This window comes from Myotis daubentonii, chromosome 2 (genome assembly GCF_963259705.1).
Source record: "Myotis daubentonii chromosome 2, mMyoDau2.1, whole genome shotgun sequence".
Taxonomy (NCBI): domain Eukaryota; kingdom Metazoa; phylum Chordata; class Mammalia; order Chiroptera; family Vespertilionidae; genus Myotis; species Myotis daubentonii.
This window is the reverse complement of record NC_081841.1, coordinates 120,353,015-120,371,810: the sequence shown is the minus strand read 5'-3', so window position 1 is coordinate 120,371,810 and position 18,796 is coordinate 120,353,015. Positions and strand designations below refer to the sequence as shown.

The 18,796-nt window shown below is 36.2% G+C and overlaps 1 protein-coding gene across 5 annotated transcripts in view; it reads left to right on the top strand.

Moving 5' to 3' along the window:
* Nucleotides 1–18,796, top strand: part of NBEA (neurobeachin) — a 990,744-nt gene that overhangs the window by 845,371 nt on the left and 126,577 nt on the right. The window lies entirely within an intron of this gene.

The following is an 18,796-nucleotide window of genomic DNA, read 5'->3' as shown; positions in this document are numbered from 1 at the left end:
ACTTGCCATTTTTGGATTTATTGATGGCAGCCATTCTGGCAGGTGTGAGATGATATCTCATTGTAGTTTTAATTTGCATCTCTCTGATGATTAGTGATGTGATCATCTTTTCATATGCCTATTGGCCATCTGCATATCCTCTTTGGAGAAGTGTCTATTCAGGTCCTTTGCCCATTTTATTGATTTTTTACAGAGAGGAAGGGAGAGGTATAGAGAGTTAGAAACATCAATGAGAGAGAAACATCGATCAGCTGCCTCCTGCACACTTCCCACTGGGGATGTGCCCGCAACCAAGGTACATGCCCTTGACCGGAATCGAACCTAGGACCTTTCAGTCGGAGGGCCGACGCTCTATCCATTGAGCCAAACCGGTTAGGGCCCTTTACCCATTTTTAATTTAGTTGTTGATCTTCCTGGTTTTGACTTGTATATTTCATTTTTAAGCAGCATTGAATATTTAACAAAAGCATATTAGAAAAATAACAATAGTTTTATAAGATTGTGCAGACAAGAAGAAAAACATAGTAAATAAAAACAGTATCTGCACCAGATATAGTTTTGCTGGAGCTTTGATGATATGGGTAGGATAATGATATGACCTGGAGGTGGCTTTCTTGCTCTTGCCAAAGTTCATAATACAGACAGTTCTATAGCACTAAGGTCCCATTTACACAAGAAGTTGAATCCCTCAGGTTCCTACTCTCTTTACTGGATGCTATAAAAGGTTTATTCTGGAATTATCAAACCTTTTTAGTTTTCTTTATATCAGTATTAAAATTGAGAGTTAGAAAAAAATTGAGAAGCTGTAAATAAACATGCAAAGAATGTGGGCTTTGTTCAAATGTAGCTCTGACATATACTGTACAGTCTTAGGCATGCTTCTTAAGCTCTTTGAAGTCATTTCCTCTTCTTTAAAATTAACACAATAGTATATACATGATAGGGTGGTTGAAAGAATGAAATATACTAAATGTAGATAAGAAACCCAGTGTAATGCTGGACACACAAGTGGCATTCAATTCCTGGTAGCTACAAAGCAAAGTTCCATATTTGTCAGCTGAGGGTTCACTGTCTTTGGTATGATTTTAAAAATCTAGTAAGAGATTATTTTATTTAATTTTGTTCTAATAAAATGTAAAGCAATAGCTTTTAATAAATATAAAATTATTTATCATTTAATAAATACTTTTTATCTCTTTAAATTATCCTATATAATAAAAGGGTAATATGCAAATCAACTGAACAGCAGAATGACCTGACTGCTCACTATGATGCACACTGACCATCAGGGGGCAGACACTCAACGCAGGAATTGCCCTCTGGTGGTCAGTGTGCTCCCACAGGGGGAGTACTGCTCAGCCACAAGCAGGGCTGATTGCTGGCAAGGAGCAGCAGCCCGCCTCTGCAGCAGTGCTAATGATGTCCAACTGCGGCGTAGGCCTGTTCCCTAAGCCATCAGTCAGACATTGCCTGAAGGCTCCTGGACTGCAAAAGAGCCCAGGCTGGGCTGAGCACTCCCCACCCACCGAGTGCATGAATGTCATGCTCTGGGCCTCTAGTCAAATTATCAAAATCATAAACATCAAAATACAGAAGTTAAATGTTTATTAAAACTTAAAATACACATTTATTTAGGCTGAAATATTTTATTATTATATTATTTTTACTCTTTTCTTAGCCCATTATATTGAACAGTTAAAGAGCACAGGAGTATGAAAGGTCTTTATCAGTAAAATTTATTTAACCCCATCATTTGATTAGATTTCACAGTTTTAAATTTTATTTATTACATTCACAGTTAGAGGTTATGTTTTTTGTTTGACATAATAGAGGCAGCAAATGACATAATCTGCCATTGATTTATCTTTTTTAATATTCAACCAACAGTGAGTATAAAAATTTTCCCCCTAATTTATACAGATATTAAATCTTTATTGTTCAGGTTATTACAGTTGTTCCTCTTTTTTCCCCTCATAGCTCCCCTCCACTCAGTTCCCACACCCCTTCTGCCTTTACCCCCACACTTCCTCATCCATAGGTGTACGATTCTTGTCCAGCCTCTTCCCACACCCCCCCACACTCCTTTCCCCCCAAGAATAGCCAGTCCACTCCCTTTCTATGCCCCTGATTCTATTTTATTCACCAGTTTATTCTGTTCATCAGATTATTTATTCACTTGATTTTTAGATTCACTTGTTGATAGATGTGCATTTGTTGTTCATAATTTGTATCTTTACCTTTTTCTTCTTCTTCCTCTTCTTGAACGATACCTTTCAGCATTTCATATAATACTTGTTTGGTGGTGATGAACTCCTTTAGCTTTTTCTTATCTGTGAAGCTCTTTATCTGACCTTCAATTCTGAATGATAGCTTTGCTGGGTAAAGTAATCTTGGTTGTAGGTTCTTGGTATTCATCATTTTGAATATTTCTTGCCACTCCCTTCGGGCCTGCATACTTTCTGTTGAGAAATCAGCTGACAGTCCTATGGGTACTCTCTTGTAGGTAACTGACTTTCTTTCTCTTGCTGCTTTTAAGATTCTCTCTTTGTCTTTTGCTCTTGGCATTTTAATGATGATGTGTCTTGGTGTGGTCCTCTTTGGATTCCTTTTGTCTGGGGTTCTCTGCGCTTCCTGGACTTGTAAGTCTATTTCTTTCAGCAGGTAGGGGAAGTTTTCAGTCATTATTTCTTCAAATAGATTTTCAATATCTTGCTTTCTCTCTTCTTCTGGCACCCCCATAATTCAGATGTTGGTACATTTGAAGTTGTCCCAGAGGCTTCTTACACTATCTTCATATTTTTGGATTCTTTTTTCTTTTTGTTTTTCCGGTTGGGTGTTTTTTGCTTCTTCGTATTTCAAATTGTTGACTTGATTCTTGCGATCTTCTAGCCTGCTGTTGGAACTCTGTATAATATTCTTTATTTCAGTCAGTGTATGCTTAATTTCTAGTTGGTCTTTTTTCATAACCTCAAGGGTCTCACTAGATTTCTTGAGGGTCTCACTAAGTTGATCGGCAGTTTCTAGAGAATTCTTGAAAAACCTTAAAAGTGTGGTTTTGAACTCTATATCCAGTAGTTTGCTTTCCTCCATTTCTGTCATTTGTGACCTGTTTCTTTGTCTCCGCATATTTTTATGCTTCCCTGTGTTGATAGAGTGGCTTTCTGTGCTAGGTGTCCTATAGGGCCCAGTGGCTCAGCCTCTCCAATTACCTGAGGTGGACATTCTTAGTGCAACCCCTTGTGGTCTTTGTGCACAGTCTTGTTGTAGTTAAGCCTTAATTGTTTTAGGTATCACTGGGAGGAATTGACCTCCAGGCCAATTGGCTGTGAGAATCAGCTGTGTCTGCAGTGGGAGAACTTCTGTGCTGGAGACACCCTTCTGGGGCAAGACTTGCTTCAGTGTGGCTTTGGTGCTCACTGAGTCTGCCCCCTGAGTGTGTCCCTTATGGATCTGAGGAGTTGTAATCTGGATGGTCCCACTCTGACCACTCTGTACACTGGCTTTTGGATCTCTAAGGAGGTGCTAATTTAGCCTCTTCCTGAGGCTACCCAGCAGGAGCCCAGCTGTGAAGCAATGCAAGCTGCTGTGGGGACTTGGGCCTTCTTTTGGAAGTTGTGGGTTTCTCTGACCCAGCTGCAGTTTGTTAGGTAATTTTCAAAGCCTGCAAAGGGCCAGGCCTTTCATATGCAAAGGCCTCTGTGCACAGCTTGGGTGGGGTGGGGTCTCTGGGGATCAACAGCTATGGTTGTTCCTCAGTCCTGCCCTAAGAGGCCCCGCTTCTCAGTGTCCCAGTAATCGCTGCAAGTACCTCTGAGAGAAAGCTGCCCTCCAGTTCTGGCCGATGCCAGACAGTCCAGTTTCTCCTGTATGAGTCTGGGTCCCCAGATACTCGCCCGGAACTGGAGTTCAGATCAATCAGGAGCTTGAGACTCCCTCCCAATTGAAAAATACAACCGTGTCCTCAGTTTCCAGCCCTTTCCACATGCACTGCGTCCTCAGCTGCCAGCCCTTTCCACATGCGCTGCGTCCTCAGTTTCCAGCCATTTCCGCATGCACCTCCATACCTCTGCACTTTACTTCCACACCGTACCTCCTCTGAGTCTCAGTGTGCTTTTCTCTTTCCTTCTAGTTGTAGAATTTCCACTCAGCCAGCCTTTCTGTGGTTCTGGATGATGTCCATTTTGTCTTTTAGTTGTATTTTTGAAGTGATTGTGCGAGGCAGCAATTTCCAGTGTTTACCTATGATGCCATCTTGGTTTTTTCCCCTACACAGCTATTTCTTATGGAGATGTGACCTTGTGCTAAAATCTATCTTACAACCTGATACATACTGTGCTTAAGTTATTCACATATACTCATATGAACATTGCTCTTCCATTACAGTGCATATATGACTTTTATAGAAAGCACAACCTTTGCTCATTAAAGTGTAAAGGGAATTTTCCCATTTCCCCATCTGTGTTCTCTGATAAATGAAATAGTTTCATGACAAAGCCAAGTCCTGTTCTTATTGACATGAGCATAAGACATTACACACACACACACACACACACACACACACACACACATTCATTAAGTGGGAAAAAATATTTTTAACACAGGAGTTGTTGACTGACAGATGATGATAAGCATAACCATTTCCTCAATTATTATGCTACTTAAGAAAAGGAAGTGATAATGCCTTGAGGCTTTGAAATGTGATCATGGAAATGGATGCACTGGAGTGTGAATATTCTTGAAACACTACCCTTGAAACTGCCAAATGTTTGTATACATCATAGGAAAGAGTTTACATTGTTAAGTTGGAGAATGATCAACTTGGCAACTTGGTGCAAGTTTCTACAGTTATTTTATTTCTCACCTTAAATTAATTGTATTTAAAATGAAATTAATTTTATTTATGTTTGTATATAATCTACATAAGACTTAAGTTTTAACAGCAAAGCATGAAGAATGGACAAAACTACTAAGCATATTAGTAGCTGACTGTGACAATATAAAACACTAGTAGCCCAGTGCACGAAATTCATGCACATAAAAAGGGAATTAATTGCCCTAACTGGTTTGTCTCAGTGGATAAAGCATCAGTTTGTGGACTCAAGCGTCCCAGGTTCAATTCCAGTCAAGGGCATGTACCTTGGTTGCGGGCACATCCTCAGTGGGAAGTGTGAAGGAGGCAGCTGATTGATGTTTCTCTCTCATTGATGTTTTTAACTCTCTATCCCTCTCCCTTCCTCTCCGTAAAAAATCAATAAAATATATTTTTTTAAAAAAAGAAATTAATTAGCAGAGATATTTTAATATTGCTATTTGCCCTTTCTCTATAATAGAAGTATGAGAGATGAAAGGAAATGAGTAAAATGTATATGAAAATAATATATAAATTTATTAATAAATAAACAGTAATAAAAGAATATACCAACAACAGAGGCATGATATAAAAACAACAAAAACATGATATGAAAACAACAAAAACATGATATGAAAACAACAAAATCATGATGTAAAAACAACAGTGATGCAAACAATGACTGATAAAGTGATTAAACTTATTCTAATATTTCCCTGTACACCACATTAAGAGTGAAAACACTTTCAGAGTGCTTGACTAATTTCCCTTGTGATGAAGTACTTAGAACTTTAACTGTAACATCACATGCTCTTCAAACTCGAGAGAAAGCAACATGTAACTGACCATGTGCAAAAACGGGTTCAGGTAGGAATATGCCTACTCTGTCTAGAGTTTGTCCTTGTGATTTATCAATAGTCATCACAAATGCTGGCATCACAGGAAACTGTCGTTGAATCAATTTAAATGGGAGGCCAGTGTCAGATGGGGACAAATTAATTCTTGGAATCAGAACAGCCTCTCCCTCTGCAGATCCTGTTAATACCTCAGCTTCAATAATGTTAGGTCATAATCTTTTGATAATAAATCTGGTACCATTACAAAGACCCCATTTACTATTGAGATTTCTCAACAGCATGATGATAGCACCCACTTTCAAATTTAATTTATGACACAGCATTCCCGAAGGAGTAATACGATTAAGAAATTCGATGGGAAAATTTTCCTTTTCAGCATCATCTGTGGAATCAATGGAATCATCACTCAAATATGTGTGAAAATCTCCGTCGAGTATATCCAAATTTTCTTCATTTAATTTTCGAACATGCTCATTTTTTGGACAAAGAATTGCATGTGTAGATATATTTTTAATATTATCTATAGCAGTGGTTCTCAACCTTGGCTGCACATTAGAATCACCTGGGAATCTTTTTAAAATCCTGATTCCTGGGCCTCATCATCCAGAAAGTGTTTCTTTGTTATGGGGTGGGGTCACAACATTAGTAACAAAGAAACAGAATTAAAACTTTATTGTGGGGAGCCGCTACAGTGTTTTGGAGACGTTCAAGCCTTGGACTGATGAGAGGGCACAGTCCTCTCATTGCCATGTGCAAGTCCCAGTTTGGAGGACAGGGCCCTCCCAGCACAATTATAGCCAACAGCTGTAGTTATAAGCTTGAACCTATGGTCTGAACACTCGGCCCCATGTGCCTGAGTGATGTAGGCTTGATAGAGTTCAGGTGCATGTAGTTGAGTAGAATTGAAACCCAGAAGAATGTTGTAAACATCTTGGTCACTCCTTTACTTTGCCTCATGGCATCTGCTATAAAATAAAGACATGGATGTGGGTGTGGTCGCTGTCTCTCAGAGAAGCAGCGTCCCACCAAGACCCAGCTTTCATTCTCTTGTCTGTCTTTTCTAAGCCTTTCAGCCACCCCCACTCAGGTTCACCCTTGGCTGTGCTGGCGCGGCACACTTTATAAAGATATGCCTGCACGCTCCGAGGTTGGGTTCCTGCTTCAAACCCTGCCCTCACCGGAAACAGCTCCAGGACACAGCTCAGGGGAGGGTGCAGCTGTTTCCAAGACAACCCCTGCAGGACTGACTTCCTTCTGCTTGGTCGTGGTTCTGGTCTGGTCGTGATGTTACACCACCCAGGGTTTTTATATAAGTAGATTTTATAAGATAAAAATGTGAATGTGCAAATTTAACTATATGTCATCTGCCCCCCCCCCCCCAAAAAAAACACCAACTGCCATATTTAAAAGTTTTTCTAAATATATGTTTACTAATGCCTTATCATTTAATTTGACAATTGTTTTTGTTAAGCTTGTTATGTTGCAATGTTGAAGGAAAAGTATTTTTTTTTTTTATCCTCACCTGAGGATATTTTTCCGTTGATTTTGAGAGAGAGTGGAAGAGAGAGGGAAAGATAGAGAAATATCAGTGTGAGGGAAGCATATCAATTGGTTGCCTCCTGTGTGCACCCTGACCAGTGCCCAGGCCAGGGAAAAGTCTGAAACTCAGGTACGTACCCTTGACTGGAATCTAACCCAGTACCCTGCAGTCTGAAGTCCAATGCTCTATCCACTGAGTCAAGCCGGCTAGGGTGAAAAGTACTGTTTTAAGACAAAATACTGTTTGATAATACTTGGATACTGTTTTAATCTCATGGAATAATCCAAATTGATGGCATAATTTGTAAGGGGGAAAATGCAAAAGGGTACCAATTACAAAATTCCTTTTAAAAAATTAATAATTTTATTCATTTACTCATTTTCTTACACAAGCATTAATTAATTGCACACCTACTGTGTGCCAGGAACTGGAGATAAAAATACAATAAGAACTGGTTCATACCGTTGAGAATGTACAGTCATTTTTTGTTTTACCCAGTGGCATTACTATGCTCTTTTCCCTCTAATTGAAAGGAAGGAAGCACCAAGAAAAGTGCAAAGAAAAAAAGTTGATACACAGACACTGGTAACCAGAAATAGTAGGGGGAGGGGACTTGTTATTATCTCCACTATTATTTATTGGAGACATACAATAGGATGACAGGGAGCTTTAAAGATTTGAACAGGACTCCCAAACTGGTCCTATGCTATGTTTGCTTATGCCAAAGGTCCCTTAACCTCTCTTCTTGTTCCCTTCCATTTATCCAATTGTATTACCCTTTCAGAAAAAGAGAGGGAAGAATATTGTAGAGCCTGTCATGCTTTGAAAAAATTAAGCTATTAAAGAAGGAACTGAAAACAAAAAGAGCACTTTTCTAGTGCATGCTATTAGGAGAATGCTACTGATGGAAAGTTCTGTGCACTTTGATTTGACATTATTACAGCAAAACTAGACCAAATGTAATCTCCTTCAACCTTTCTTTCCAGCTGAAACAGAATATTAAATACACATGATCTTAAAACTAATTCATAGATTCTTCAATATCCTAATACTTAATACTTAGAAAGGTTTTAGAACTGACACATGAAGAAGTATTTTATTTATATCTTCATTGTTTTTTATATTAAAACTAGAGGCCTGGTGCACAAAATTCATGCACTGGGGTGGGGGTGGGGGTGTCCCTCAGCCCAGCCTGCACCCTCTGCAATCTGGGATCCCTCTCACAATCCGGGACTGCTGGCTCCTAACCATTCACCTGCCTGCCTGACAGCCTGATCACCCCCAACTGCCCTCCCCTGTCACAGCCTGATCACCCCCAACTGCCCTCCCCTGTCAGACTGATCACCCACAACTTCCCTCCCCTGCAGGCCTGGTCACCCCAAACTGCCCTCCCCTGCCTGCCATCTTCTGACAACATGGGGGCAACTATCTTGTGATGACATGGGGGCAGCCATCTTGTGATGACATGGGGCCGGCTATCTTGTGACAATGTGGGGGCGGCCATCTTGTGATGATGAGAGGGCGTGAGGGTCAATTTGCATATTACCTCTTTATTATATAGGATGTTACTTTTCACTGAGCTACTTACAACTAATTTTCTTAGGAATAATCCTGAGAAAATGATAACAATAACAGCCAAAAAGTTGACATGCATTTGTGATATGTCATGCATTGTGCCTACGAATCTTAGATTTTTTTATTTTATCCTCAGAATTCCATGCTGAAGTACTTGCATGGTTATATGTGTTGCATTTCCCTTCATTTGTTATCTATTATTTCTCTACAATAGGTAAGTAGACTATACAAAAAGTTTTTTTCAAGCCTAGTGATAACTTTTCCTTGAGATGCCCTCCACCTTTTCTAAGTGCCACAGACTTCAGTCCTATGTGGGACCAACATACCTGTGGATGTATAATAAACTTGGCTTTTTAAAATGTAACTTTAGCTCAAAGTTTATCTTTCCTCATAATACAATGAATTGTGTGTATTTGCCATATGGAAAACTATAAAATAAAATATACTCAGCTATAGCCAGCAAAATATGTCTTAACACTTCATCTTATTAAGGTTTCATTACTTCAGGTTCTGATCCTTAAGAATGTATGTGGAAATTGTGTAGTGATTAGCTGCAGTTCACCTGATTATTAAAGGCCACATTAAGCAAACTTAGTGTTATAAAATTGCAAATAGGAAATTTAATTTATCTAAGAGAACAAAATTTTCACACATTTTGGAAACACAAATTAACAAGTTAAAAGCATTCTTATCTATAAGAACAACCCAAAACATAGGTACTATATAAAGAACTCAATATGAATTTGAAAGATTTGTTGGTTTTACACTCCATTTTTATTTTATTTTGACTTTTTATTATAAAAATTTTCAAACATAAAGAAAAGTACCAAGAATGACCAATTTTATCCAATACTTAGATGTCAAATTATTAACATTTTTGCTTTAATTTTTTGCTAAAGTATTTTAAGTTCGGTTAAAGGTATCATACTTTATGTGTAAATACTTAAATATGAAAAATAAACATTTTCCTACATATACAAAGTACCATCATCACACCTAACAAAATTGAATATTATCTAACTCTGTGCCCCATAACCAAGTTTTCATAATTATACCTATATATTTATAAAAATTATAAATTTTCAAGCCAGACTAAGCCCAGGACTACATATATATATATATATATATTTTTTTTTTTTTAAATATATTTTATTGATTTTTTACAGAGAGGAAGGGAGAGGAAATAGAGAGTTAGAAACATCGATGAGAGAGAAACATTGATCAGCCGCCTCCTGCACATCTCCCACTGGGGATGTGCCCGCAACCCAGGTACATGCCCTTGACCGGAATCGAACCTGGGACTTTTCAGTCCACAGGCTGACGCTCTATCCACTGAGCCAAACCGGTTTTGGCTTCACATTATATTTGATTTTTATGTCTCTTAAGTGTCTTTTAGGCTAGAATAGCTCCCAGCCACCTGCACCCCATCTTTTTTCATGATATTGATTTATTGAAGAGTCTGTGCCAGTTTTCCTATAGAATATCTACCTTCTTGATTTGTCTTTTCTTCCTCATGTTATCATTTGACTTGTTTTAACTAGTAAAATTGTGATATATGATGATTTGAATGTCAGTGAAGATTGATAAAACAGGAATTTACATTTGGAAATATGTGGTTTTTATTGTTTGCTAGCTAAAATGTAAAGTTACTATAATTGATTAAAATTTATAAAAGTTAAAATGTTCACATTTGAAAGATATCTCTGGGTCATATAACTGAAAAAGCCATCTAAAATTCGATACATGAGATAAACAAAATTCTTTATCAAACAGTAAAAAGAGGTTAGAAAAGACTAAAAATCTCTATTATTCTCACTCCTCAGAAGCAACTATTATTATAGTTTAATGTATATTCTTCAAAACTTTTCTCTGAATATTTAAGCAAAAATATATTATATAATCAGGGCGGGGCAAAAGGAGGTTTATAGTTGTTCATATGGAAAATAATACAATAAATACTAGTAATACAAGAATGAACTCTGTGTTTTACGTACTCACGACTGTAAACCTACTTTTGCCCCACCCTGTATACTATAAATATATAAATAAATATGTAAATACATATACTAAAAATACTAAGTAAATATATTAACCAACTGCTTAATTAAGTAAAAATATATTACTTCAATGCCAAAGGATTTTTAGAGAAACATTGATAATGCTATACGATGTTGTTTTTGCAAATGTTTTTTCAATCCTAGTACTAGTAATGATAATGTAATATCCTACAAAACCATTGAGGTTACCTTTGTAAAGACTAACTCAGATCTTATGTCTCTCTTGCTTAAAACCACTTGGTCATTTTCTACTGCACTTTCCATAACATCTATTTCATCACCATGGTCGGCAAAGCCATATGCTTGGCCTCTACCTATTTTCTCACCATGTGTCCTAAACTCTTTCTCTCTTCTACTATGCTTTAGTCACACTATCTTCCTTTATGTTCCTGTTCCGTGAATTTGTCAGTCAAGCCCCTTTTAGAACCTTTATATTAGCTCTTTCTCTGTCTTGAATTCTCTCATTCCTGAAGTTCTCTGGGTTGGTTCTTTCTGGTCATTCACATCTCTGCTTGCAGTGGTTCTCAACCTTCCTAATGCCGTGACCCTTTAATACACTTCCTCATGTTGTGGTGACCCCCAAACATAGAATTATTTTCGTTGCTACTTCATAACTGTAATTTTGCTACTGTTATGAATTGTAATGTAAATGTCTGATATGCAGGATGTATTTTCATTGTTCGCGACCCACAGGTTGAGAACCGCTGGCTTAGAGCTTCTTTTTTGAAAGATGCTTTCCCTATCACCAAGTTGCTGCTATTCAATTATTGCTTTAATTGTCAGTACAGCACTTATATTGGTATTTTCTTATTTACCAAATTGTTGTGAATTGTTTATTCACACACACACACACACACACACACACACACACACCCTTATTTATCTTATTCTAGGGCAGGGGTCCTCAAACTACGGCCCGCAGGCCACATTCAAATACAAATATTGTATTTGTTCCCGTTTTGTTTTTTTAACTTCAAAATAAGATATGTGCAGTGTGCATAGGAATTTGTTCATAGTTGATTTTTTTAAAACTATAGTCCGGCCCTCCAACGGTCTGAGGGACAGTGAACTGGCCCCCTATTTAAAAAGTTTGAGGACCCCTGTTCTAGGGTCTAGAGTAATTTCTGACATATACTTATTGAATGAATTTATCTTGGAATTTTTTCAAGCCAGTCTTTTTTTAAAAAATATATATTTTATTGATTTTTTACAGAGAGGAAGGGATAGGGATAGTTAGAAACATCGATGAGAGAGAAACATCGATCAGCAGCCTCCTGCACACCTCCTACTGGGGATGTGCCCGCAACCAAGGTACATGCCCTTGACCAGAATCGAACCTGGGACCCTTGAGTCCACAGGCTGACGCTCTATCCACTGAGCCAAACCGGTCAGGGCTCAAGTCAGTCTTTTATATTGGAAAAGCCATACAGCAGTGTGACTATAATGTCATTTATTTAACTAGTCCCTTATTGGATATTTAGACTACTTTTAGGCTTTATTTGTTTGTTTTTGCTATTTGAAGAAATGCTGTGAGAAATATCCTTGTAACTGATTGGTTTCATTAATTCAAAGTGGACTTACTGGATCAATAACAAGTGCACATTGAAAAAAATATTACCAATTTTCTCCACAAGAAATTTATACTACCTATATTCCTACCAACAGTATTACTGGTATGACATATATGTTCTGCTACACCCTGGTGACACTGATTATTATGAAACTTAATAATTATTGATAATCTAATGAATAAAAATAGTTGTTTGACATTTTAAGAATTGCTATTGTACTTCTGACTTTGGTTACAAGTAACAGAAAGTAAACTAAAACTGAATTTATTTAAAATATAAAGTTTTGTGTGTGGGAGGGTGGGTTGTTTTTTGTTAATCCTCCCCCAAGGATATTTTTGCATTGATTTAGAGAGAGTGGAAAGGAGGGGGTGAGAGAGAGAGAGAAACATCAATGTGAGAGACATATGGATTGGTTGCCTCCCACAAGCAGCACCATACTCACCCAACCAAGGACGAGAATCAAACCTGCAACCCAGGTTCATGCCCTTGACTGGGAATCGAACCCATGACCCTCCCTTGCATGGCCTAATGCTCTAATCTGAGTCAAACTGGCCAGGGTAAAATATAATGTTTTTATTGGTCTTTGTAACTGAGAAATCCAAAGGTGGGTCAAATTCAGGAAAACTGGATTTAAGAATTCACCAGGATGACAGGATGCTGGTATTTTTCCTCACTGGCTTCATTCTCACACAGGCTTCCCTATGTTATCCCAGTGATGCCTTTGTAGCCCCACTAGAAAGAGAGAATGCTTCTTTCCCAGGTAGTTTTAGCAACGCTTCACTGGAATAAGTTGATTCATGTGCCCATTTCTGTATCAATCTTGGTAGCCATATGATAAAATAAGCTTATTGATAGATCTGGTTCACATGCCCACCAAGAGGATCAGGTAATGGATTCAGCCCACCTGAATGAACCAGGTAGACCAAGTGTGGGAAAGGAGTGGTTCATGAAGGAAGAAGGAATAATGTATGCCAAACAGGAAAAGAATAGATACCCATTACATTGTATGAGCTGGTGCTATTTTTCCTATATATATTGGAAATTTGCATCTGTTAATTGCCTGTTCTTATTTGCTCCTCTGCTTAATTAGATTGTTCATTAGTTTCTTATTGATTTCTAAAAGCTCATTTTAAAGAAAACTAGCCCTTTAACATATGTGCTATAAATATTTTTCACTTTGTTATTTTTCTTTTGATTTTGCCTAAAAATTTTGTTTAAAATTTTCATATGGGAATTTAAAATATCATACATATAATCAGGCCAATAAGTCTTCATTTGTTCAGCATTTATTATGCACCTAAAAAGCCAGCTACTGTATCAGGTGCTGAGATTACAGAGATGAATAAAACATTGGACATTCCCTTGAAGGGCAAATGAACTATATAAAAAAAATGTTATACATTTGCCTAATTATGTATGACTTCCCAGATTAAATTTGAGCTACTTCCAGAAGAATGAGTTGAAATTCTTTGGTCAGATAGAAAGAGGGGCAGAGAATATACTCGAGCACAGTGGCATCTGTAAGTATGATTTCTATATCATCATAGCTGAAAATATTTTAAGAATGACATGCCCTAACCAGTTTGGCTCAGTGGATAGAGCATCAGCCTGCAGACTGAAAGGTCCCAGGTTCGATTCTGGCCAAGGGCATGTACCTTGGTTGCAGGCACATCCCCAGTAGGAGGTGTGCAAGAGGCAGCTGATCGATGTTCCTCTCTCATCGATGTTTCTAACTCTCTATCCCTCTCTCTTTCTCTCTGTAAAAAATCAATAAAATATATTTTTAAAAAATGACAATATGTAGCTCAGGATGGAAAAAACAAAAAAGGCAAGAATACTTAAAGCCTGTTAGAAGGATTCCCAAGGCCTTGGTTATTATAATAAAAGATAACTTACATATGTTAGAAACTCGGTTGTGTTAAGAGTATTGAGATAACTGCCCGGCTGGTGTGGCTCAGTGGTTGAGCATCAACCCATAAACCAGGAGGTCCTGGGTTCCATTCCCTGTCAGGGCACATGCTCCAATTGCAGGCTGGATCCCCAGTAGAGGGCATGCAGGAGGCAGCCGATTGATGATGTTTCTCTCTCATGGATGCTTCTATCTCTCTATCCCTCTCCCTTCCTTTCTCTAAAATCAATAAAAATATATATTTAAAATAAATAAAATAGTTTTGAGATAACTAAAAGTAACACTTAGAAGTCAAACAAATCAATCAACTGTATCCAGATTCAAGTTATATCTAGCACAAAGCTGCAGCTGGTTCTGTAAAAGGGATACTCTCTTATTAGCGAAGTGATCTTGATTTGACATTTCTATTCTTCAGTGTACTCATCTATAATGTAAGGGAGTTGAGACAGTAGTGTTGTAAGATTCATTCCATTACTGAGGACCTGATAAGGAATTAAGTACACAGTTATAGAAGAAAAAATGACATTAAGGATAGAATTTCACATTTAGCAATAAAACGCATTGTAGTTTTGCGGAAAGAGAGGAGACACAAGTACTTGTTTCCTCATCATGAAATTAGGTTCATAATGAATGCCTTACCCACCTCAGAGACTTGTGAAAATCAATTTAGAAATGGATGTGAAAACAATAGCAAATGCAAATCTATAGTACCATTAGCAGTTGCGTAAGCAATAGTGAACTCTCAACATTATGTATATATCCAAGTAGAATCCTACTACCATGAAGATCATGAGCATTTTCAAGATTTTTTTAAAAAAATATATTTTATTGATTTTTTACAGAGAGGAAGGGAGGGAGAGAGAGAGTTAGAAACATCGGTGAGAGAGAAACATCGATCAGCTGCCTCTTGCACATCTCCTCCTGGGGATGTGCCCGCAACCCAGGTACATGCCCTTGACCGGAATCGAACCTGGGACCATTCAGTCCGCATGCCGACGCTCTATCCACTGAGCCAAACTGGTTTCGGCCAAGATTTTTTTTTGATATACAAGAGTTCAGTGTTAGAATTAATATTACTTTAATTGGATCTCTGATGTCTCCTTGCAAACCTTTTTTTTTATTCTTAAAAATTATATTTTAATGGCGTTGACCATGCCTCTAATCAATCTAAAATTGTTGTTCATTTATTTATTCAAATCAATCTAGCTCTACACTTAGACTTTTATATTCTCTAAGTCCTTTCAATACTTCATATAGTACCATTTACCCAATAAATATTTAAATTAGTCATTTTTCTTGCTCATTTTTGTGTATCTTATATGTGTCCCATGAAAATGACTTGATAAAACGTGTAAAGTTTTATAATATAGAAACATATTGAAAGATTAAAATACAGAAATGGAAAGAAAATAATAAAATGAAATCAAAACGTTAACCCTCATAAATACAGGGTGCCTCAAGAAAATATATACACACTTTAACAGGTGATACTTCAATTTTGAAAATGAAATTTATTTTAATAAACACTGCCTTTATAATTATTCAAAGTGTGTGTATGTATTTCTTAAGGATTATAACCAGAATTTTTCAAACTACATTCCAAGCAACACTAGTCCTTTTGCATGTTAACAGTTATGAAATAAAAAAGAAAGATAAAGTTTTAAGATAGATAGGTAGGTAGGTAGTTAGACAGACACAGGAGTGAACAAAATTAAATAATCAGATTACAATATTTCTCAGAGCCTTTAATAATGTTAATCTCCATGAACATCTGTCAGGATTTTTGTTCCATATAATAAAATCACAGCATTGTCTCAAAGTTTTTTTGTGGCACTTAAAGCTAAGACAGATTTATCTCTATTACATTCAAAAAGAAGGAATTGAGTAATAAAATCCTAAATATCATTTCTTCAATAAATTCAATAGTGTTTTATGTGGATATGGTAATGTTACATATATAATGTTCTACTAATTTTATATTGAAAATAGTGCTTTAGCAAGCTATGTAGACTTTATAACAGTTTTAGAAATTGAATTAAAATAATAAAGTGTTAAAGCGATAGACATGCTATTTTTAATTTTTGCATTGTTACTTGCATTATTTTTTATCTGTTACAGTATCAATTTATAGCATATAAACTCACAAGGACAAAATAATAATAATTCTAAACTTTCAGATCTAACTTAGCAGATCTAAACTTTCAATTAAACCTTTTCATATAGAAACACCTAAAAAGCATAGAGGTGACTGGGTCTAGATGCCTCCTGTTTGAGAGAAAAGGAAACTGGTAATTATGATAAAAATTGAAAAGGGTTGCAAAATAAATTTATATATTTCATTTAGAGTAGTTTTAGTTTTCACAAGAATTCTTGCCTTATTCAGTTTCTAAATACAAATGTGTGTACTCAAATTTTAAAAAGATAACAAACTTACAACCTTAAAAATGTATACATAGGTAAAGCGGTAGGTAGGTAGACGCTAGATAGATAGATAGATAGATAGATAGATAGATAGATAGATAGATAGACAAATAGATAGGTCTATATGGATTCTATAAGAAAATAAGTTACTTGTGATGAATTCTCATTTCCCAAACAGACATTTTGAAGCATTTTTCTTTGGAATGATTTATTGTTTCTTGATTATCAGAAGCAGAATAATAAGTAAAAACCAAATCATTTACATTTTGTTTTTTAAGTTCATTTTTAAACGCATTAGATAAAAAATGCAAAATTAGAAATTTATTTTAAGCAGTTATTAATGAAGGCATATACAAACTGTAATACTCTGCAGCTATTATCTGCAAAGTATTATTGTGTAAAACACTCCAATAAAAGACTTTGATGAGACTTCAGTAAAATAAAAAGCATAATTTTTACTTTATACCTTTTCAAGTAGTTGAGGAGAAGGCTGGAAAAGATTAGAGTAAGGACCATGTTCCTTTTCCAAGAATTTCTTGTGAGGTCTGGTGGAACAAACAATGTCACATAAGGTCAATCCTTAAAGGACTGTGCAGACATGTTATTTCTATGAAAAGTCTGTTAGCATATTCAAGACAGAAGAAAGTATTAACCATATTAAATGCTTTGAAAAATATAATATTAAGTTAAAGGAAACAGATATCTGCACACCTAAGAAAGAATAAAATATGTAGGCCATTTTAAATGTATTTAAATGTTTAGTATTTCTATTGATAAATTATAACAGAACGCACATTATTCCACTATAGAAATTACTTTTTAATGAAAAAAGTAATTATATATTTGTTTTAAATATTATTAATATTTCATGTAACATTTAATGAAATTGCATTGCCTTTGTACATCTGAATAAAAAGATTTGAAGGGTACCAGTGAGATTTAGCACAATAAAGTTTGATCTTTAGAACATTTAAAAACTACATTTAAACCAAAGTTTTTAAAAGTAAATTATTAAATTGTTTTATCTTTTAAGTCCTAATTAAGTTAAAGAAAAATGAACATAATTTACAGATAATTTTAACATTCAGAATAAAAATCCTTGCTAAGAGTTATTACGGAAATCCTAAGAGATTCTAACTGCTGACAACATTGTTTTGTTTGGATTATTTCCCAAAGACCAAAAGAAAAAGCTTACAAGCAATTTATAAATGAATATTTCTCTCTTGTGTAGCATTATTTGTTCCATTGAGACACTAATTTTCTACTACTTCTCTTGTTAAAATTAAGCCTTCAGGGGAACTGCATAATTAACTAGTAATATTAAATTTTGAAATAAAGGATTTATACATTATACCTAGTATTTATCTATTGTTTTCTCTAGAAACATTTATTTTTAGAGTATGCAACCTGAAATAAAATAATGTAGCAATTAGATATCATAGGAGTGGACTCCATATCCCATTAAACTAAAATTAGACAAAAACTTAAGTTAAGGCAGTTTGCTATTTGAAATCATGAGGACTCTATGCTAGAAATTCTTAATGATTAGGTATGCTAAGAAATTTGAGACAGTGATCTAATAAAAATATGTTTTGTTGAAAGAAAATTATATATTGTATCCTGAGAATTTTACTGTGTGCTCCACTATAAGGATTAACATCATAATCAGTAGTGCCATGGTACTGATAGAAAAGGTTTCAGTCACCCTGGCTGGTTTGGCTCAGTGGATGGAGCGTTGGCCTGCAGACTGAAGGGTCCCAGATTCAATTCCAGTCAAGGGCATATGCCCGGGTGCGGCTAGATCTCTGGTGGGGGCGTACAGGAGGCAGCCGATCAATGATTCTCTCTCATCATTGATATTTCTATCTCCCTTCTCCCTTCCTCTCTCTGAAATTATATATATTTTTTTTTTTTTTTTTTTTTAAAGAAAAGACCCCCACAAACAACAGAAAAGGTCTTAGTGGCCTTACCAAAATGCTTTCCAGGGAATCTGAACTGTCTGAATTATTTCCAACAG